At 36.4% G+C, this 23,366-nt stretch overlaps 1 protein-coding gene and 1 pseudogene across 1 annotated transcript in view; both read left to right on the forward strand.

Annotated features, from left to right (window-relative positions):
• Window positions 1-23,366, forward strand: part of PARD3B (par-3 family cell polarity regulator beta) — a 1,146,588-nt gene that overhangs the window by 201,872 nt on the left and 921,350 nt on the right. The gene's annotated exons all lie outside the window — the stretch shown is intronic.
• The window catches only part of LOC133756265 (heterogeneous nuclear ribonucleoprotein C-like), a 117,271-nt pseudogene that overhangs the window by 18,607 nt on the left and 75,298 nt on the right, over window positions 1-23,366 (forward strand).

Below are 23,366 nucleotides of genomic sequence, written 5' to 3' on the forward strand. Positions count from 1 at the left end.
TCAAGGAGAGCCATTGAAGATTAACAAAGGGGAGTTGTTTAATCAAAATTTGGCAATTAGGCTGTAATTTTCATTTTGACATTACTTTGACATACACTTCCCTGGGAAGTGACTCGTTGTTATCCTATGTATAATCATTTAGTCATACCTTAATATGGAAGAAGGTATTTACTGAGATATCTTAATTTTCTTTTATAAAAAAGATTTCTTTTGAAAGAGTTATAGAGAGAAATGGAGAGAAAGAGAAAGGGAAAGAGATATCCTTCCCTACTGGTCCAACAGGCAGCACTGGGCCAGGTTAAAGCCAAGAGCCCTATTCAGGTCCCCAACATGGATGGCAAGGGCCCAAGTACCTGGTCCATCTTGCTTTGCTTTTCCCAGGTGCATTAGCAGGGAACTGGGTCAGAAGTGGAGCAGAGGGGACATGAACTGGCACCCATATGGGATGTTGGCATCATAGGTGATGGTTTTACCTGCTACACCAAAATGCTAGTCCCACTTGTCTTAATTTCTTAAAAGAAAACTTAAGTCTTAAGCCATTATAGATTCATATTTTCACTCCAGTGTATACTTTTAGATACTGTTGAATATATTTTTAGTAAAGTAGACTGGTTTTTAGTGGGTCTTAGCTATTGATAATGATTCAGTTGATTTTATGTTTATCAAAAAATGTATTAAAAATGAGAATTATACATTTGTGGGGAATTAATATTTTTTCTGAATAAATGAGTATTTTACATTTCTGGAAGATGGTTTGATAATGTTTTAATATAAACTATAGACTTCATATATATTCTTTCAAATTTGCTGAAATATAAAATGGAAGATTTTTGTATTTGGTTTATTGGATATTTTTGTTTTCTACAATATAAATTAGAAAAAAAATGAACAATTTCTCACCACTTTATTTTGTTTTCAATAGAGAGCCTTTGTTCCATGATTAACTTAGGACAACTGTGGGTTTAAAGTCACTTGCTTCTTTTAAGGGAAATCAAAAGTAATCTTACAGATCTTTATTTTTTTCTAGTTCAAAATGGCCTAGGAAATCAGGAATGGGAATGGCTAACAAGGGTAGTCTGAGCAGTCATTTACATGAAGGAGAACTGGGAAGGCAGTGGTGGCAGGATGATGGAGTGATAAATGCCATGATGATTTGTAGAAGAAAGTACATTGATGGCAATATGTGGAGGATTGATCAGGTAAGATTTTGTAGAGAGGCTGGCATATTGCAATCTACATGCTGTCTTTTTAAAAAAGATTTATTTTATTTATTTGAAAGAGTTGCAGAGAGAGAGACAGAGAGGTCTTCCATCTGCTGGTTCACTCCCCAGATGGCTGCAATGGCCAGAGGCGTGCCAATCTAGAGCCAGGAGCTTCTTTTGGGTCTCCCATGTGGGTGCAGGGGCCCAAGGACTTGGGCCATCTTCTACTGCTTTCTCAGGCCATAGCAGAGAGCTGAATCAGAAGAGGAGCATCCGGGACTTGAACTGACACCCATATGGGATGCTGTTGCTTCCAGCCAGGGCTTTAACTCGCTGCGCCACAGCACTGGCCCCATGTTGGCTTAACCTAATTACATATATGACCTGTGAATAAATTCTAAATATCTTCTGGCAAAATATAGTGATTTTTTTTTTTGCTGGTAATACATTTGCTGTTATTGAGTTGTATGTGCCTCTGGGCACTAAACAAGAACACAAAAATGTTATTTTTAAAATTACTAACTTTATGGTGAATACCTTTCATTAACAGTGGTTTGATGTTCTATTTTTGGACAGAAATTCCTTATGTACTACTGGCAGTGGAATTTTTGACAATACCTTTGGTATTTGGTTCATCTTAAAAGAGCCCTAGCTACAGTTGCTTTCACTCAGGAAAATTTGATTGGCAATCATTCATATTTCTTAAGTATTCTTGCTCACCAAATCTCAATATTTAGATTTCCTTCAGTATTTTTGTGTTTGTTTTCTTTTGATACTGGCAAATGATTAACATAGTGTTTTTTAAAAACATGATTTTTCCAAATCTTATGGTAGGTTCAGACTGAAATCTTCTATGAATTTCATGCCCCACATGGAGCAATACTTAGTAATATATTCACAGCAAGAAGGCACTTTAGAATTAATTATTTGTGTCATTCACCCAAGTATTCCCTCACTATTAAATTATTGCTTTCTTAGTCAGTATAAATTTGCTTTTTACTGTTTTGGGTGACCTCTGTCATCAGTGAATAGTTAAAAATGCCCTTGTAGGAATCCCCTCTGATTATCTACAACATTTTTGGGTTGAATAATAGGTGTGCTGCATAACTTGGAGAGGTAGCCCTTTGATATTCAGTTTATTAATTATTTATGGAGTGACTATGTAGAATTGGAGCACTCAGAAATACAAATTAGTGGGAAATATTCTCCTTGCTTTCAAGAATCTTATTGTGGGGACAAGATATACTTGAAAGTCTAAATATGTCCCATCTAGGCCATATATGCTACAAGAAGGGGAACAAATACCAGGTTGGGTGTGAATTAGTGTAAGAACAAGAACTTAGAGCTAAGGCTGATCTAGTTGGCTTGCAATTACTAGATTTTGTGCAACTTGCAGGTAGGACAAAGAGGAGTAGAAACTGGAAAAATGGCATAGAGCCAGCCGAGGTAAAAGCAAGTTTTCACATCAAGTTACAATGGAAAACTAGTACAATAGAAGTAGAAAAGAATTGATATGAGGAAAAACAAGTCTAGATTTTCTTCCTGGAGATTTCTCTATTTTATTTTGAATTATGTTTTTTGAATAATCCATTTCAAAATTCCACTTAGAGAGGCAATTCTTTGTGGAACATGAAAGAGATAGTTTGCTAGACATGATAAGGATATTACTTAAAGAATGAGGTATCTTCTTTGAAAAACGTGTGATCTTGCCTTGTGTAGAAAATGCAACAGAAACTGCTTTGAACATGTATATGAAAATGTGTTTTAATGTTTTCAATTTAATGAATAGAAAATATGGTTAAAATAAAAACTAAGGCAAACATAGTAATTTTTTTTCATATGCTATAATCTGTTTAATTTGCTGCATTTTATTTTCCATCTAATCATGCGAATTGATACTTTGGAATGCCTTAAAATTTAAAAAGCTCTCTTAAAGGTATAATCAAGTCAGAAAACCTTCTTTTTCTAAATAATGTCCATTTGGTTTGACATCCACTGACCATCTTTGGGATGTTGGAGCCTATGCAATCTACTTTACATATTTTATATATTCAAGCAGTCATGTATGTAAACCTGAGTGAATTTGAGGCTCTGGAATATATTCAGCCAATATTTAGTAAAATGTTGCCTTATTTTATTAGCATATTCCTGTGAGAATTTCAAACAAAAGACTAGAAAGCCAAAGTAATACCTCTGTGACCAACTCTGTAAACTTGTGGGAGGTGGCAGTAAATCTTTCAAGGACAATCCTGACATGATCCCCACCAATGTCACATAGCCACTGACATCTGGGAAGTGACAGTAGCTGACAGACCATGTTGCCACAGCAGAAATCAAAGATGGACTAGCTCAGTTGGAAGAAAAATGTCATGCTGACTAGGAAGCTAAGAAGCAGAACACAGCAGTGGCAGCCTGTGCAATCGTGGCCATTAACATGAAGTAACAGACAGATTGAGTACAGTGTGGACTGCAGACCACCCATCAGAAGACCTGCCATACTTATACATGTAGGAAGTTCTTTTCTGTCAGGAGCTTAGCTCAGTAAAAGGAAAGAGATGTTTATGTTCATTCTCATGCTCATGTTGATGGTGACAGGTAAGGAATGCACCATTTGTTATGAAGAGGAAAGCAATGTTAATAAGGATTTGACCTTGAAGGTAAAGAATTGCTGAGGCATCACAGTTGAGCATGCACTTAAGATGAATTCCCAGTTCAGTTGCCAGCTCATCTTCTTTCATCTCTTATTTTACACATTTTCAAGATGGCAGCCCAGTGTTTTTGAGCAATGGAGTCAAGACATACGAACTGTGGATATAAAATCTTGAGTATATCTGGGTATTTGTAGTTAGCTCTCTTCAGTGATAATTCTTTTTCGTTTTAAAGAAGATTTATTTGCTTGCCTATCTAGTTAGTTAGTTTGCAAGAGCAGCATAGGGAGAGAGGGAGAGAGAGAGAGAGAAAACATTCCATATGCTGGTTCACTCCCAAAACGGCTACAACAGGGAGGTGTGGACCAGGATGAAGCCAGGAGACAGGAACTCCATCCTGGGCTCCTATATGGGTGGCAGGGGTCCAAGTACTTGAGTAATCTGCTGCCTTCCCAAGCACATAAGCAGGAAGGCAGATAAGAAACAGAGTGACCAGGACTTGACCTGGCACTCTGATGTGGGATGTTGGTGGCAAAGGTGTTGGCTTAACCCTTTGCACCTTAATTCCAACCCATCAGTGGTAATTCTAAGACCTCAGTGCTCTCATTAATCCCAACCCTGCCCCTGCCCTCTGCTCTGTTATTTGCTGGTCTTCCCAGCTACCTTAGAGAAAAAAAAAAATGACTTGGACACTTGAATAATCAATCGTTTTCACCTCTTTATTTTCTATAAAATTTATTAATTTTATACTGGAAAATTGCAGTTGCATTGTCTACTCAAGGCAATTTTTTTTTCACTTTCCTTTCCAATTGTATTTCTTCCTTCTACCCTGAGACCTTTTAACTCCCACTGCTCTTCTCTTTTGTTACCATTCTTTCTATTGCAGTGACTCAACTCAGCCCATAAACATGAAGGTTTTGCTTTCTTAAAACCAAGCAGAGAAAATAAATACAGTTTGTGTATCCTTCTTACTTGCATTTATTTCTCTGCAATTCCTTCATCTCTCCTTTTTTTCAGACAGGCACTTAAATGAATTGTTTAAAGTAAAGCATGGCGTTCTGACCTTACCCCCTCATCCTGCAACTCAGGTTTCTGTCCTTAGAATTCATTGGAACTCCTTCCACAATTTGAGAAGTTCATTAATGAATAACATAAAAGAAGTATTTCATGACAATAAGAAGGTCATTAGGCCAAAATGGGAACTGTGTCAGAACTGTTCAGCTCTGACTAGCTAACCAGGGACAGCAGCTTGGAGAGATTGTACTTGAATGGTCACATCTAAGGATTCAAAAAGGGACTAGACATCATACTGGGCTTCCAGTCCTTCAAAAATTACTTTCCACTCCATAAGCTAAAATTATCTAGAATTCTTGAATCAGTTATATAGGCAACTGCATGTTGATGTCTGGCTTCTAAACACAGATAGGTGAACTGTTTTACAGTTACAGTTTTCATATGGTTTTACCACAGCAAATGTGGCTTATCTGTGGGACTTGTTTATCTTTTATTTATAGTTTTACTCAGTCTGTTTCCGGAATGCTCTTGGCTAAGTGACTGCATCAAAGCTCTCCCACCATGGTGAGCACTGATAAAAAAGAAGAAATTCATACGAGGCAAAAGCAAGCAAGGGCTTCAGGACAGCAGAACGTGATCAGTTATGCCAGATTCAGGAAGAAAACCCGACAAGTCACGTGGATAGCTAGGCTGTATTTGGGGCTTAACAAGGAATTAAAGGTGTTGAGACCGAGGCTGTCATCATATACGGCTTAAACAAGAAGTTTAGCTGCAAAATGTAAAGAAGATGGATACTTCCTGGAGTTAGCTAGGTCCTATAAAGAACTGACCACATATTATGTATTTGTATTCTAGAATGTGTAACATTTTAACTTGTATTTGTTCCTTTTATCCTCCTGAAGATCCTAGTAGGTGGGGCAATACAGCTATCACTGTTATAAGTACGAAAATCATTTCAAAGTATTAACGGAGTTATCTAAATCACCTAAGTAGAGAGTTGCTGAGCTGAGATTTGAAGCAAGGTTATTTTAATCCACTATTGTGATCTTCCAGCTTTATCAATTAGCTTCTCTCTTAGCTTAAAGCTAAATAACAATTGATAGCAATTAAGGGAATAGAGAGCGGGACTTCTGTAGATGCAGTGGAGGAAGACTGGGGAAAAGAAGGGCTGGTTTTGAGGACAAAGCCCTGTAGTCCACATCAGGGTACAGGTTTTAGAGCACAGTGGGTGGTAGGGACATCATCCTTTAAGAGCAATGTTCATTTTCTGCCATTTCAGCACTGACTGGAAGGTTGAATGGAGGGCCTGGGATTGGGGGTTTTTGAGAGTCTCCATGGGTAAGCGTAAGTTGGGAACCCTATTCTGCACAGCCCCCAGGGAGAGCCTGACACAAAGCCCTAGAACATTCTCTGGCGATAATGCAAAGCAGTGCATTTTGGTTGAAGGTTCTCATCGGGTCTCATGTAGTCATAAAACCGTGTGTTTATGACTGCTGTTTACTGATCTGCGTGCATTACCAAAATACAAACAAGCATGTGATCCCTCCTGTTGCCAGGCCTTTTTCACTATTGACCCTGATGTCTGTTTCAGAACTGTTACTGGATGAAGAGCTTCCAGCTTTCTAAACTCAGCTGTTCTCAGGTTCTTGTCCTTTTCCTGAGGGAACGGAGGCAAACTGTGCCTCTGCAGGTGTTAACTGTCCTATTCCCTAGGTTCTCATTTCTGTAATGCTAAAACCCAACCTAAAAAAAACTAGAGGAAGATCTCCCAGATGCTTAGGGTGTGTTTTTCATGGTGGGGCCTTGATACATAATACATAGCAGGCATCTCCTGCGCCTCCAATGTTAGTAATCAATAACATACTTCTTACAATTTGGTTTCTTAAATTATCCTCTTGAGTTACTTCTAAAGTGTGAATCTCCAGAGATGAAAAGTCTGCAGGTCTCTCATTAGAGCATTTTTAAGGCTTTTGGAAAAGGCGTTGGTCTTGTTTTTAAAGTTACTAGAGTGCCCCATTGCATGTACTTTTTTATTTTTATAATTTAGGAGTTGTTCGTATCCTTCATTATATATTTCATTTGGACAATGTAGCCTTTTTGGTAATTTATTTGTATGCATATTTTCATGATATGCATTTATTTATCTTTCTGAAGACCATTTATGTGTATAAATATGTATTTCAAACATATTGTACTAAAATGAAATGATCCTTTAATTCCATTTTCCCACGAACTATTTGATACCTCAGTGAGTGTTTATAAACATAAATACCTTTATATGGTGGCTCTGCCTTGAATTTTAGATCTTGAATTTGTATAGCTTAGTTACACTGTTTTATTTGATTTCTTGTGCCACTGCATTTACTCTTATAGAACAAAATTAGTATATAGTGCAGTAAGGCTCAAATTGATGTTAGAAGATGGAAGAATACTTAGGTTTGTCGTGCAAGTTTAAGAAACAAAGCTAACAGCAATCTTGTAGACAGATGCAAGGGCCAAAAAAAAAAAAAAAAAAAAAAAAAGAAGGCAATTGTGTTTAAGGAGAAAAAAATACGTAGTGATATTCTGAAAGGCTCTCATCGAGAAAAGAGAATGCAATCTCTGTATTAAACACAGATGGAATATTTCATTCTCAGCTGTCATTGAAGAATCTCCGCATTAGTTTGGATTGCACACCTTTGGGGCATGTATAAATGACAGTGATAGAACAACCTCATTGCTGAGCTGGAGTGCACAACATCCCTTTATCTATGCCATCTGGTGCTACACAGGATGGCAAATTCTTCACTGCCATGATTTTTCTTTCTTTGGGATTTGTATACTTCTTTAGTATAGAATGCATTTGACCAAAATCAGTCTTTGGCCAGATTTCAATGACAACAGCTTTATAAGACAAATAGAATTCTAAGGGATTGGAAGTGTAGGAGAAGGCTAAGTTAGTTTATACACAGAAATATTTTTGAGGATAGTGGTTGATTAACTTGCTTTGTAAGCACTGTGCATATCCGATTCCTTAGTCATAGAAAGCTGTTGCTAGTATGTTTTGCTGTTTTTTTGTTGCTTATAGCATAATAATACACAATACTATAGTTCTTACTCATTGAAGCAATAAAGAGTTGTTGTTCTACCTTACAGCCATTACTTTATTGTGAATTCCAAATATATTTATAACACTCATCACCATTTACTCAATTTATCTGTTTTAAGAGCAATCATAAGATTTATTGGCCATTCAGTCACTTGCAGTAACCTATGTTCCTTTATTGTCTATGTCAGTGAAGAAAATGAAAACAAAATTGGACATTTTATTAACAGAAAGCCTTCATTTCTATGTGATCAAAAATTTACAAATTAAATTTTGATTTCCACCCCCAAATTGGGCTTAGATTATGTTTAAAAATGTAGATCCATTTAGGAGTCTATCTGTTACCATAGAGAGGACTTTCTTTATATTAGTCTTGGAGGACACTGTATCTATAGAGTGATCATGATTAGAATCATATTTGTATTAACTGAGTTCAGGTAATGGTCCTGAGCGATATGAGTATCAAATTTAAAAATTAAATTTCAAGTTCTTTGAGTTCAATTAAATAAATAATTTGAGTTAAATTTACACATTTTTACTACTTGGCTAAAATTATGTTTAGTTTTTGTGTTCTCAGGTAGAATAGTATGGCTGGAACTTCTTCTGACCAGATTGGTTAAGTCAGCCCCGTTTTCTCAGTTCTAGGCACTGTGGATGAATTACCTGGACTCTGGTGCCCCTTTCAGTTATAACAAAATTGTTATCTTTCCCTTTAATTGTAGAAGAATAAGTTGAAGCAGAATTTTCTCCCCAGTCTTCAGTTGCTGTGAGATTTTTCACTTTTTTGTTTTCTGTAAGTCACTGTTTTACCAGTAATTCACTATTTTTCCCCATCATTATGGAAGAACTGGTTGAACCAGGAAGTTCTCTTCAGTTACCCTGAGTTTTTTTGTTTTGTTTTGTTTTCTATAACACAAGGCTTTATCCACAGACCACTGTCTTCTGTCCATGTAGAAACTGATTGTGTTTTTGTATGGTTCTCAGAATTACTGAAAATTTTCATGTCTTTCAATATATAACTTGGTGAAATGCTAAGAAAACAGTCCCTTTTCTTATTGGATGTAAATTGTTCCATTCTCAACACAAGCAGTTTTGCAGCAGAAAATCCCTGGGTTTGGAAACTGGAGAACGCTTTATAGACACAGCATGATTTTGAGGATCTCCTTGACAGTCAGCAAGGAAAGGGTATAGAGAGGGTGATGGGAAGGTGTGGTTGGTGATGGTAGGGGAAAGAGTAGTTGTATTTTAACTATGGCTTTCTTTGTGCATTCTCAGTGCCCTGATACTCTAGTACTGGATAGGAAAGCATCGATGGGAGACAACTAATATTACTTTGCTCTTGAATCTAAAATTGCAATATAGTTACATATAGAGCAAAAAAGTGAAGATATCTTTGTTTTTGGAGAATGTTCGAGAGTTAAGCAATTAGTATAAGCTTAAGTATCCATTTGGTTTAGGTAATAATCTTTTTTGGCTATTCCTAGAGATATATCCATGTTGATTATAGATATTTGTACTAGTTAGGTATTATTATTTGGATGCTCATATTCACAAGCCCGTGAAAGTATAGAGCAGTGGAGAGGATGTACTTGCATTATTCACAATAGCTAAGAGATTAATTCCGCTTAGATTCCATCAACGGAGGAATAAAGAAAATGTGGTCAATAGATACAATGTGATAGTGTGCAGTCATAAATGGTAAGATAGTCTAGTAACTGCAGCAAAATGGGTAGAACTGGAGGGTATCATATAGGTAAATTAAATCAGAAAGACAATTACCACATGCCCCCTCTCACTAGGGTGGAAGTTAAAACCAAAAAAACTTCTGAATGTAGAATAGTGGTTATTAGAGGTTGAAAAGTAAGAGATGGGTGGAGGTTGGGTACTCTGTACAAACACACAGAAGGCATGAGCAGTAAAATAGTGACTATAGTTCACAATGACGTACTACGTATTTTATGAAGAACTGTAAGACAAACTGAAGTCTCCAAACAAAGTAAATAACAAGCAGAAAGAAGTATTAGTTACTCTGATTTGATTAGTATACATCATATGCGTCCCATATATGTGTATAATTAATTGTAATCAAAACAATTGAGATAAGTACTTGATTTGGTGCTAAGTTTTATTTCATTTTTTTCCTCCAATAAAGAACTGCCTAATGTCTGCCTTTCTGTTCAGACTTCATAACTGATGAACTAGTGGTACCATAACTATAAGCCTCATTCAAATTTCCGTTCACACCCTAGCAGAGTGACTGCCCATAGGGTGCATTTCACACTAATCTCTAAAGTGGAATGTTTGTTAAACATTCATTAAATGTGTTAAAGAATTCACACAGGGAAATGCAAGGTGAGCCTGAGGAATCTTGTCTCAGACCTAGAAGATGAGAGGTCTAATGAAGAAGCCTCAAAAGGAGAAACAGGAGCCATCTGAATGGGTGAAATTTTGATAGTTTTGAACATTACGAAACTATAATAGATTGTAACATTGAACAAATTATAAACATTAAGTAGCTAAATACATAGAAGTATACAACAAATAGCACTTATAACAACATCATAAAGCATGAAAACTTAGGGAATATTTTACAAAATATGTGAAGGATCTAAATATAAAAAGCTACAACAGTTCCAAATTAAAAGAAAAACCACTGACTTAAATGAGCAGAGAAATGCTTTATATGTATCTGAAAACTTTGTTAAAATGCTAACATAGTTCAAACTTGATTATATAAGTTTAACAACATCCAGCACACCTTTATTTGCAGAAATTGATAAACTGATCCTGAAATGCATAAGGAATCTAGAATACCACAAATGTTTTTTGAAAAAGCAAAGAGAAAGCATAATACCTATTTTCATGACTTGCTGTATAGCTATTTAAGTAAAAAGTGTGGTATTGATGTTATGATAGAAAAATGAAATCAACCAAATTGTCTAACATCAGATGAATGGATAAAGAAAATGTATATTTGTATATAATGAAATATTGTTATAATAAAGAATGGGGTTCTATCATTTGCAGCAAAGTGGGTAGAACTGAAGGAACTTATGTTGAGTGAAATAAATCAGACACAGACAAATATTACATGCTCTCCCTTCTATGTAGGAGCTAAAATTAAATAAATAAATAAAGGAACTAAAATAAAGGTGAACAAGATGATGGGAATGCAGTGTTTTGTGCATGTTCATACTGATTAAAACAAAATGAATCTCATTGAACTTGAGAATAGACATTAGAGTATCCCTGCCTATGAGTTGATTCAGACTCAAGGAGATCCCTGAATAAACCTTGGGTGTGTGGCATGTTTGTTTTACGCTATGCTACAGTCCCCACACCAGGATCATGCACAAACTTAGCACACATAGACATAATTTGAAAGTGTTGTGTTGGGTACTGTGGAGTTAACTGTTGACAGGAAGCTTTATTATAGTACACACAGTAAAGGTTTTCTCACTGAATCCTCGTTACCCTTTAAGGCAGGTGTATTCCACCCCATTTTACAGATGAGGAAACTGAAGTTCAATGAAGTGGTACATGCTTGTGACTAAAATGTCGTATCTCAACATTTGTGAATATTCCACAAAATAGAAGGACACAACATAGAAAATTAAAAAAAAATCAGTAACTTGAATGAGATCTTGAAATAGACTGTGCTAATGTGGGCAATGAATTTTGACAAAAATATCTGACAATTGAATGGGAGAAAAGATATTGAGGTCAGCACATGATGCAACAAAATCAGGTATTTGTATGCAAAACAATGAAAAGAATTCCTATCCCTATATAAAATTTTACTTGAAATGAGTTATAGACATATACAAGTTCTGGAAGAAAGTGTTGGAGAAAAAGGTTTTTCAGTTTCAGTTTGGGTAAGTATTTATTAGGTGTCATATCTGAACCATAAAGCAAAAAATGACAAATGGAGAAGCCACAGAAAGGGGAAAATACTTACAAAACATGTACTTGAGGGCTAATATCTAATCTATAATATTTCCAAATTGACATAATAACAAACTTATTAAAATGTGATGAAATACTCAGATACTACCAATCAATATATATACAGACAGTAAGGATATGAAACTGTCCAAATTTCAAGACAGGAAAGGAAGACACTAAAGGCTACAATGAGACTGTTAGATCCAGTGAAATAGCTAAAATTAAAAATACTGAAAATTGTAAGCATTGGCGATGATGCAGAGCAACTGGAACTCTTCAATACTGTTTGGCAATTCAACTTCAGAATACTGGGATCATTTTGAGAAGTTTGGTTATTGCTCAAGTTAAACTTATGTTTAGTTATTTTTAAGCATTTTAAGATTCGAGTCTGTCCAAAATATATGAAACATGTGATCACCAAAATTGGTATATGAATGTTAATAGTTATTTTACTCATAATGGCCTCAAACTGGAAACAACCCAGATATCCATCAGCTCATGACTAGATGATATATGCAGTGAAATTATGTTCAATAAAATGGAACAACTACTTTTTATGTGAAAAAAGATTGATAAATCTCGAAAGAATTTTATAAGAAGTCAGATACTAGAGACTATATACTATAATATGATTCCCTTAAATGAAATTCCCAGAGTAAAATTATAATAGTGCAAATTAGATCTGTGGTTTCTGAGGCTGTAGTAAAGGAATTAACTGTAAAGGACATGTGGGAAGTTCTTGGGTGATGGAACTGTTCTTTAGGATAGTGATGGTTGTACAACTGAATAAATTTATTATGACTTGGACTTTGGCATTAAAATGGGTACATTGTGTTGTAAAAATGACACTTGTATAACTGAAATAAAGGAAAACAAAAGACCAACTTATTTGTGACAGGTGCTGTGGCTCAGTGGGTTAAGCTACCATCTGCAGTGTTGGCATCCCTTATGGGTGTAAGTTCGAGTCCTGGATGTTCTACTTCCAATCCAGCTCCCTGCTAATGTGCCTGGGAAAGCAGCAGATAATGGCCCAAAACTTGGGCCTCTGCACCCATGTGGGAGATATGGATCAAGCTCCTGGCTCTGGCCTTTGGCTTGACACAGACTGGTTCATTTCAAGCATTCCATTCCAGCAAATGGAAGATCTCTATCTATCTCTCCTTCTCTCTATAACTCTGACTTTATAACTCAAATAAATAAATATGAGTGTTAAAAAAGGCCAACATATTTTATCAAACGCTTTTTGAGATGTTCACATGGTTTTTATTCTTCAGTTTGTTAATGTGATGTTTCACACTTTCTGATTTGTGGATGTTGAACCATCCCTGCATACCAGGGATAAATCCCACTTGTTCTGGGTGAATGACCTTTTTTATATGTTGTTGGATTTGATTAGCTAGTATTTTGTTGAGGATTATTGCATCTAAGTTCATCATGGATATTGGTCTGTAGTTTTTTTTTTTTTCTTAGTTTTATTTTTTTCTTTTGGAATTAAGGTGCTGATGGCCTCATAGAAGGCATTCAGGAAGATTCCCTACCTTTTAATTGTTTTGAATAGCATGAGAAGTATTGGAATTAATTCTTTAAATGTCTAGTAGAATTCAGCAGTGAAGTTATCCAGTACTGGGCTTATCTTTGTTGGGAAGGTCTTTATCTTTATTACTGATTCAATCCTTGTCTTGGTTATTGGTCTGTTTAGGTTTTATGTCTTCACAACTCAGTTTTAGTGGATGGTATGTGTCCAGGAATGTATTCATTTCTTCAACATTTTCCAGCATGTTGGGATATAGCTCTTTGTAGTAATTCCCTGTAATTCTTTTTATTTCTGTGGTATCCATTGTTACATACCCTTTCTCATCTCTGACTTCATTAATTTGGGGCTTCCCCCTTCTTTTTGTGTTAGTTGGGCCAATAGTGCAGCAATTTTATTTAAAAAAAAACTAGTTGAACTCTGTAATTAACACACAATTATTCTTAGGTGTTTAAATTTTAACTGAAAAGTGATCCCTGTTAAATATAAGAGTGGGAATAAGAGAGGGAGGAGATATACAATCTGGGACATGCACAATCTGACTTGCCCCAAATGATGGAGTTAGAAATGTACCAGGGGATTCCAATACAATCCCATCAAGGTGGCATGTACCAATGCCATCTCACTAGTCCAAGTGATTAATTTCAGTTCACAACCGATGGCTCTGATAGGTCTAAGAATCAAAGGGATCACACAAACAAGACAAGTGTCTGCTAATACTAACTGATAGAATCAAAAAGGGAGAGAAAGATCCAACATGGGAAGTGGGATACACAGCAGACTCATAGAATGGCAGGCGTCCTAAACAACACTCTGGCCTCAGAATCAGCCCTTAAGGCATTCGGATCTGGTGGAAGAGCCCATGAGAGTATTGTAGGCATGGAAAGCCAAGACACCATGGAAGAGAAAAAAAAAAGAAGACCTAAATGAAAGATCTCTGCGAGTGAGATCCCAGTGGAAAGAATGGGGCCATCAAAGAAGGAAGTACCTTTCTCTGAAGGGAGGAGAGAACTTCCACTTTGACTATGACCCTATCGGAATAAGATCAAAGTCAGCGAACTCTAAAGGCTTCCATAGCCTTGGCAACTCATGACTAGAGCCTAGGGAGATTACTGACGCCATGAACAGGAGTGTCAAATTGTTAAGTCAGCAACAGGAGTCACTGTGTACTTACATCCCATGTGGGATCTGTCCTTAATGTGTTGTCTAATGTGCAGTGATGCTATAACTAGTACTGAAACAGTATTTTTACACTTTGTGTTTCTGTGTGGGTACAAACTAATGAGATCTTTACTAATTATATACTGAATCGATCTTCTGTATATAAAGATAATTGGAAATGAAAAAAAAATCCTGGTGTTAAATTGGAAATGGCATAGAAAATTAATTAATTTTTTTAAAAAAAATATTATGTAGGATCTCTGTCTTTAATGTGCTGTACACTGTTATTTAATGCTATAACTAGTACTCCAACAGTATTTTTTTCACTATGTGTGCTATATGGCGGCAAACTGTTGAAATCATTACCTAATATATACTAAACTGATCTTCTGTGTATAAAGAGAATTGAAAATGAATCATGATGTGATTGGAAGGGGAGAGGGAGTGGGAAAGAGGAGGGTTGTGGGTGGGAGGGAAGTTTTGGGAGGGGGAAGCCATTGTAACCCATAAGCTGTACTTTGGAAATTTATATTCATTAAATAAAAGTTTAAATTAAAAAAAAATTTAAAATAAAAAATTTAAAACACACACACACACAAAAACTAGCTCTCCATTTCACTGATACTTGAATTTTGTTTTCGTTTCAATTGTCTTTATTCTGTAATTTTAATTATTTCTTTCCCACTAATTTTGTGTTTGGTATGTTGCTTTTCTGGGCTCTTGAGATACAGTGATGGCTCATTTATTTGATGCCTTTCCAATTTCTTGATGTAGACACCGATTGCTATATACTTCCCTGTTAACACTGCTTTTGCTGTATCCCATAAGCTTTGATACGTTGTATTGTCATCTTCATTAATTTCCAGGAATTTTATTTCCCTTTTGATTTACTCTTTGACTCATTGTTTATTCAGGAGCATGTTGTTCAGTCTTCATATGTTTGTATATTTTCTAGAGATTCTTAACTTGTTAATTTCCAGTTTCATTCCATGTGGTCTGCAAAGATCATGGTTTAATTTTTTAATTTGCTGAGATTTGCTTTATGGCATAATGTATTGTCAATTCTAGAGAATGTTTGATACAATGATTAAACAAATGTGTACTCTTAAACTGTGGGATGAAAGGTTCAGTACATATGTTAGGTAGTTTTGGCCCATACCATAGATTAGCTCTGTTGGTTCCTTGTTGAGTTTTTGTCTAGTTGATGACAATGGCATGTTGAGGTTCTCCCATTACTCTTGTATTGGAGTCTGTGTCTCCCTTTAGATCCATTAACATTTGGTTAAAATAGCCAGGCACTCTAGCATTGGATGTATATACATTTATTATAGTCACATCTTTCTGTTGAATTGATCCCTTAATCATTGCATAAAGTCCTTCTTTGTCTCTTTTAACCATTTTTTGTGTTAATGTATATTTTGTCTGATATTAGGATGGGAGATTTTCTGCTTTCACATTCTTTCACAATGATGACTGTCTTTGTGTGTTTATGTAACACATCCTTAAAGGTCATTTGTAAGGCTGGACTAGTGGTGACAAATTCTTAAAATTTCTGTTATGGAAGATCTTTATTTCACCTTCACTCATAAGTGACACTTTGCAGGGTATTGTATTCTGAGTTGATAGGTTTTTTTTTCTTTTTCTTTTAAGACTTGTATTATATCTCTCCATTCTCTTATAGCCTGTAGGGTTTCTTATGAGAAATCAGCTGTGTGTCTAATTGGAGAAATACTGAAAATAATCTGGCATTGTTCTCATGCACATTTTAGAATATTTTCTTAACGCCCAAATAATTAAGTTGGGTGTAGAAGGAAAATTCCTTAACACAGAAGGTAAGTTATGGCAATCCACAACCAACAGCATATTGAATGGAGAAAGGTTGGAAGCATTTCTCTTAAGATCCAGAACCAGACAAGGATGCCTGCTTTCACCATTGGTATTCAATATAGTTGTGGAAGATTAGCCAGAGCCATTAAACGAGAAAAGAAAATCAAAGTGGTATAAATTTGAAACAAGGAAATCAAATTATCCATGTTTGCAGATGACATGATCCTATATATAGGGGAAGAAAAAGAACCTACTTAAGTCGATTGGAGCTCATGAAAGAGTTTGGTAATGTGGCAGTGTGTAAAAATAATATACCAAATCATTAGCCTTTGTATACAGAGACAATGACATGGCTGTGAAAGAACCAAGATCAGTCCCATTCACAATAGCTCATAAAAAATAAAAACTTTGGAATAAATTTAACCAAGAATGTAAAAAATCTCTGATGAAAATTACAAAACATTAAAGAAAGAAATAGAATAAGACACAAAAAATGGAAATATCCTCAATGTTCAAGGATTGGAAGAATTAATTTCATCAAAATGTTGATACTACCAAAAGCCAGATTGATGGTGATACCAATCAAATTACCAATGATAATCCTCTCAGCCCCAATTAAAAAATGCTGAAATCTTTATACTAAATTGATCTTCTGTATATAAAGAGAATTGAAAATGAATCTTGATGCAAATGGAAGGGGAGAGGGAGCGGGAGAGGGGAGGGTTGCGGGTGGGAGGGAAGTTATGGGAGGGGGAAGCCATTGTAATCCATAAGCTGTACACTGGAAATTTATATTCATTAAATAAAAGTTAAAAAAAATGCTGAAATTCAATTGAAAACACAAGATACCCTGATTAGTTAAAGCAATCTTAAACAAGAAGAACAATCTCAGAAGCATTGCAATAGCAGACAGATTTCAAGACACATTACATGGTGATCATCATCAAAATAGCCTGGTCTTGGCAAAAAAATAAAATAAAATAGACATGTGGTCCAATGGAACAGAATAGAAACTCCAGAAATCAGTCCTCACATTTACAGCTAACTTATCTTTGACAAAAGAGCTAAAATTAATCTCTGGAGTAAGGACCTTCTCAACAAATGGTGCTGGGAAAATTGGATCTCTGCATGCAGAAATATGAAACAAAACCCCCTACCTTACCCTTACGCTTTATACAAAAATCATCTCAAAATTGATCAAGGATCCAAATCTATGGCCTGATACCATCAAATTACTAGTTAAAATATTGGGAAAGCTTTGTAAGACATAGGTATGGGCAAAGACTTGGAAAAGACCCCAGAAGCATAGGAAATCAAAGCAAAAATAGACAAATGGGATTACATCAAGCTGAGAAGTTTTTGCACTGCAAGGGTAACAGAAAAGTGAAGAGGCAAATGACAAAATGGGAAAAAAAAATATTTGCAAACTATGCAACTGATTAAGAATTACTATTAAGAGCCTATTAAGAGCTGAACACATTCAACAACAAGAAAACATACCATACCATCCACTTAGGAAATGGACAAAGGACTTTAACGGGCATTTTTCAAAAGAGAAAATTCAAATGGCCAACAGACACTTGAGAAAATGCTCAGGATCACTCACCATCAGGGAAATGCAAATCAAAATCACAAGGAGGTTTCACCTCACCCAATGGCTCTCATACAAAAATTATATATATATATATATATATATATATATACACACATACATATATAAATGGTGGTGAGAATGTGGGGGAAAAGGTACCTCATCCACTACTGGTAAAAATGTAACCTAGTACAGTCGTGTGGAATACAGCATGTGGATACCTCAGAAAGCTGAAAATAAATCTAACATATGACCCAGCAATCTCACTCCTGGAACATTACACAAACAAAATGAAATCAGTATATGAAAGACTGATCTGTACCTCCATGTTTATTCCAGCTCAATTCACAATAGCTAAGAATAGGAATCAACTCAGATTTCCATTAACTGATGACTGAATAAAAAGTAGTAATATATACAAATATGAAATACTACTCAACTATAAAAAATAATGAAATTCTGTCTTTTGCAACAAAATGGATACAACTGGGAACTGTTACGCTTAATGAAGGAAGCTAGTCCCAAAATGACAGATACCATATGTTTTCCTTTATCTATGGTAAGTAAAAAGAGTACCCAAAAATAATGTATAGCAGTGAAATTGACATTTTGAGATTTTATGATTGTTTACAGCCCTTTCTCTACTGTTCAGAAACAGTGGTTTTTTTCTTCTTTTTTAAAACTCTTTGGCTTAGTGTAGGGCTAATCTAATTAGTATAAACTGAAAGTAGATCATTGTAAAAATTAAGAGGTAGAATAAGAGAGGAAGGAAGAGATTGGTGGTTGCATGGATGCGAGGGATGGTAGTGTGGGAAACAGCACCATGGTCCTAAATCTGTATATATGAAACATAAAATTTCTTCACCTTAAAGAGAAAAAAATTAAACAATATTGACCAAAGAAAGGTCAATTTGTTAACCCTGAGTTCTATAGGTCAGCAGTCAGAACAAACTGAACTGAGTTTTCGGACTGGGGTCTCCTAAGGCTAAAACCATGGTCTCCACCAGGCTGAGCTCTTTATGAAGGTCACTGGACGCTCCTTTGGCAGAGTTCCCTCGCTGGAGTGCCAAGTTTGAGTTTCCCATGTCATTCCTGGCTGTTGATGACAGGTTGCCCTCTCCTACTAGATTGTCCATGCACTTTCTCACATGTCCCTCCCTTTCTCGAAATCTGAAGCTAAATATTGCTTTCTGATTTTATGTCTGTCTTCCTCTTCTTCCATCAGGAAGAGAAAACTTCATTTTTGAAAGGCTGGTAGGAGTAGGCCTACCGAATGATTCATTAGCATTCTCTCTGCCTTTCCTTTTCTTTCTCTCTCCCCTTCATCCTCCTCTTACCTCTCCCCTCTGCATCCTCCTCCTCCCTCCCCCGACCCCGATCATTATGGGGATGTTAAGCACAGGTTCCACCTAGACTCAAAGGCAGAGGATTATACAAGAGTGAGTATCACTAAGGATTATTAGAAATCTGCCTTTAAAATTTCTACTTTGATTTCTGGAAGAAAAAGTAATTTCTTATAGTGGTGAATTCATCATATCTGCTTTATCTATTTGTATTTCTTTATAATAGGAACAGCTGATATTTTAATCAGAAAAAAAGCTTTTGGTTTTGATATTATTTAAGAAGACAGGCATTTGCTTTTTAAGAAAAAAAAAAACGGCAAGGACAGTTGGTACAGTGGTTAAGACACTTCTCAGGATGCCTGCGCCCCATATCAAATTATGTACTCTGCTTCTGATCCATCTTCCTGCTAATGCACACCTTGGGAAGGCAGTACATGATGGCCGGAATGCTTGGTTCCCTGCATTTTGTGTAGAATAACTGGACTGAGTTCTCACCTTCAGGCTTCAGCCTGGCCCAACCCTAGTGATTGTGGGCATCTGGGGATTGAAGTAGGAAGACTTTTCTCTGCCTGTCTATTCCCCTTGCCATCTCTCTGCCTTAAAAAAAGTCTCAGCCATATTTTATAATCCTTACACAAAACTATTAACATTTTTTTAGTGAATATAAATTTCCAAAGTACAGCTTATGGATTACAAAGGCTTCCCCCCCACTTTCCCCCCACCCACAACCCTCCCCTTTCCCACTCGCTCTCCCCTTCCATTCCCATCAAGATTCATTTTCAATTCTCTTTATATATAGAAAATCAGTTTATTATGTATATAGATTTCAACAGTTTGCCCTCCTATAGCAACACAGTGCAAAAAAACTGTTGGAGTACTAGTTATAGCATTAAATAACAGTGTACATCACATTAATGACTGAGATTCTGCAAGATATTTTTTTTTAAAAAAAGATTGATTATTTTTCTATGTAATTTCCAATTTAAAACCAAGGGCTTTTTTTTTCATTTTCAATTATCTTTATATACAGAAGATCGCTTCAGTATATACTAAGTAAAGATTTCATCAGTTTGCACCCACACATAACCACAAAGTGTAAGAATACTGTTTCGGTACTAGCTATATCATTACTTCACCTTCGACAACCTATTAAGGACAGGTCCCACATGGGACGTAAGTACACAGTGACTCCTGATGTTGTTTTAACAATTTAACACTCTTGTTTATGGCATATACCATGCTGTTTAGGATTAATGCAAAGAATTAAATTTCTTTGTATTAATTCCAAATATATTCTCTGTATTTTAGTTCTCTTGACATTGTTATCACATTTTACAAGTTGCTGTAAATCAAGTCAAATATAGCTATAACTCTATTGCTAGCATGCTTCAGTTATTGTGCCTGTTAAAAAGGCAGCTCAGGCCGGCGCCGTGGCTTAACAGGCTAATCCTCCGCCTTGCGGTGCCGGCACACCGGGTTCTAGTCCCGGTCGGAGCGCTGGATTCTATCCCAGTTGCCCCTCTTCCAGGCCAGCTCTCTGCTATGGCCCAGGAAGGCAGTGGAGGATGGCCCAAGTCCTTGGGCCCTGCACCTGCATGGGAGACCAGGAGAAGCACCTGGCTCCTGGCTTCGGATCAGCGAGATGCGCTGGCTGCAGCGGCCATTGGAGGGTGAACCAATGGCAAAAAGGAAGACCTTTCTCTCTGTTTCTCTCTCACTATCCACTCTGCCTGTCAAAAAAAAAAAAAAAAAAAAAAAAAAAAAAAAAGGGCAGCTCAATCAAGACAGTGTGAAACAAAGACCATGTTATTATGCTGTCTCACTGGGGGCACTAAGGGACTCTGGGAGGGTACAGGAGGGAAGCATCTCTGTTTCCTGATATCTGTGGGCTCAGCTGAAAAGACTTCCACAGCCAGCAGGGACTCTAAACTCTACAACCTAAAATTCTCCAGAGGCTACTTCCCTGTCCCTTCTGAATCTGGGTGCAGCTGATGTTATCAAGCTGAGAGCCTACAGCTGGTCTCCCCATATATCTTGAGCTTCCTCATAGCATGGGAACCTCAGGGTACTCAAATCTCATACATGGCCGCTCAAGGCTACCAGTGCAACTGAAGTGTTAAGCTTAAAATCTTCCATCATGTTTTTAAAGGATCATACTCATTGACATGTTGCGTACCTATCTTATAAAGGGTTTTGATGATGTAAGTTATGCTTTAATTCCCAGAAAAAAATCAACAATGGCTTTTAAATCATAAAATTGAGACTCTTGGATGGGTGGGAAATATAACATGCATATATTATTCATAGCTAAGTAGCATTTTTACTTCATTTCAAAATAATTGGCATTAATTTGAATAATGCATGGTTTTTTAACTTTAAGAAGATTGCAGCATAATTAAATACGGCAAGTTTTGCTGTGATCCTATATCATCACTAATGAACTATTAGAATTTTGTAGTGATACTAACAACTTTTGAAAATAAGGGAGTATGGAAGATTACTGAGATAGTGATATAAAAGAAATGAGAAAAAGAGAAAATCAGTTTTTATAATATCAAATGATGCGAAGGATCTACAGAAACGTAATGCAAATGCATATTATGAAAAACTACACATGAATTTCAAAGGTTTTTTTGTACCAAAATAAACTTATCTTTTAATTTTATTTTCCCATGAATTTTTTGAAGTCTTGTTATTTGCCGTAATTTGACTGTCTTACATAAAAGAAAGAACTTTTTATGTGGTATTTAGAAAATGAAGATCTGATGATGCTGAGTTCTGTCTTGTCTTCTGTGATGGACCTGAGAAAAGTAGGTCTGGATCCAGCCAAATCTGCCTGCATCTTAGGCTAGCAGAAGTATGGTGTAGCCGCTGCTGGCAACCAAATCTTCCCGAAGTGCCCGATAGTAACTCTCAGTCCATAATGCAAGATTTTCTTAGACTTGTAGTTTTTTTTTTAAGTATTTATTTTGAAAGTCAGAGTTAAAGAGAGAGGGAGTGACGGAAAGAGAGCTTCCATCTGCTGGTTCACTCCCCAGATGGTTGCAATGGCCAGCACTGGCCAGATCGAAGCCAAGAGCTTCATCCTGGTCACCCACACACTTGGGCCATCTTCTGCTTCTTTTTCCAGACTATTAGCAGTGAGCTGGAATGGAAGTGGAGCAGCCAGGACACTAACCAGAGGTGCTGCTGTTGCAGGCAGTGGCTTTACCTGCATTGCCACAATGGTGCCTGCTACAGTGCTTGTATGTTTTAAGATTTCTTTTTTATTTATTTGAAAGTTACAGAGAGTAAATTTACCCAAAGGAAGATACAGAGAGAGACCAATCTTTTGTCCTCTCATTCACTCCCCAAAGGCCAGGGCTGGGCCAGGCCAAGTTCAGGAGCCAGGAGCTTCTTCTGAGTTGTCCGTATGAGTGAAGGGACCCAAGTATTTTGGCTATTTTCTGCTGCTTTCCCAGGTACATTAGCAGGGAGCTGGATTGGAAATGGAGCATCCAGGAATTGAACCAGCACCCATACAAGATGCATCGCAGGTAGCAGCTTTGCTATGCCACAACACTGCCTGCCCCCCCATGGTGTTATTTTAAAATGCACAGCCCCATATTATTTTTCCAGTGCCTTTAGGTTATTTAGATTGCACTTGTTCTTACTAATTTAAGGAGGAAAGCCCTTAATAATTTTCTGGGTGGACCTCTATTTCTTCATATATATATATATATATATATATATATATATATATATATATATATATATAAAGTCACTTCTTGTTTTTGTGTTTCAGTATATGCTACTTGTACCTAACACTATAGCTTTTATACTACGCACTTTGGAACTTAGCAGATATAATGTAATTCAATTTAGGAGGCTGTCCCAGTGGGGACATAAGCCATCTTGCTCCATAGGTATTCTGTCCCTTTTCCCACCATCAGCGTTCTTTCTATTCATTACTTATTAGGCTTTCCTAAACATTTTTTCCCAAGAATTCATCAAATGAAATTCATATGGAGACTCAGGAG

The sequence above is a fragment of the Lepus europaeus genome, chromosome 1, assembly GCF_033115175.1.
Source record: "Lepus europaeus isolate LE1 chromosome 1, mLepTim1.pri, whole genome shotgun sequence".
Taxonomy (NCBI): Eukaryota; Metazoa; Chordata; class Mammalia; order Lagomorpha; family Leporidae; genus Lepus; species Lepus europaeus.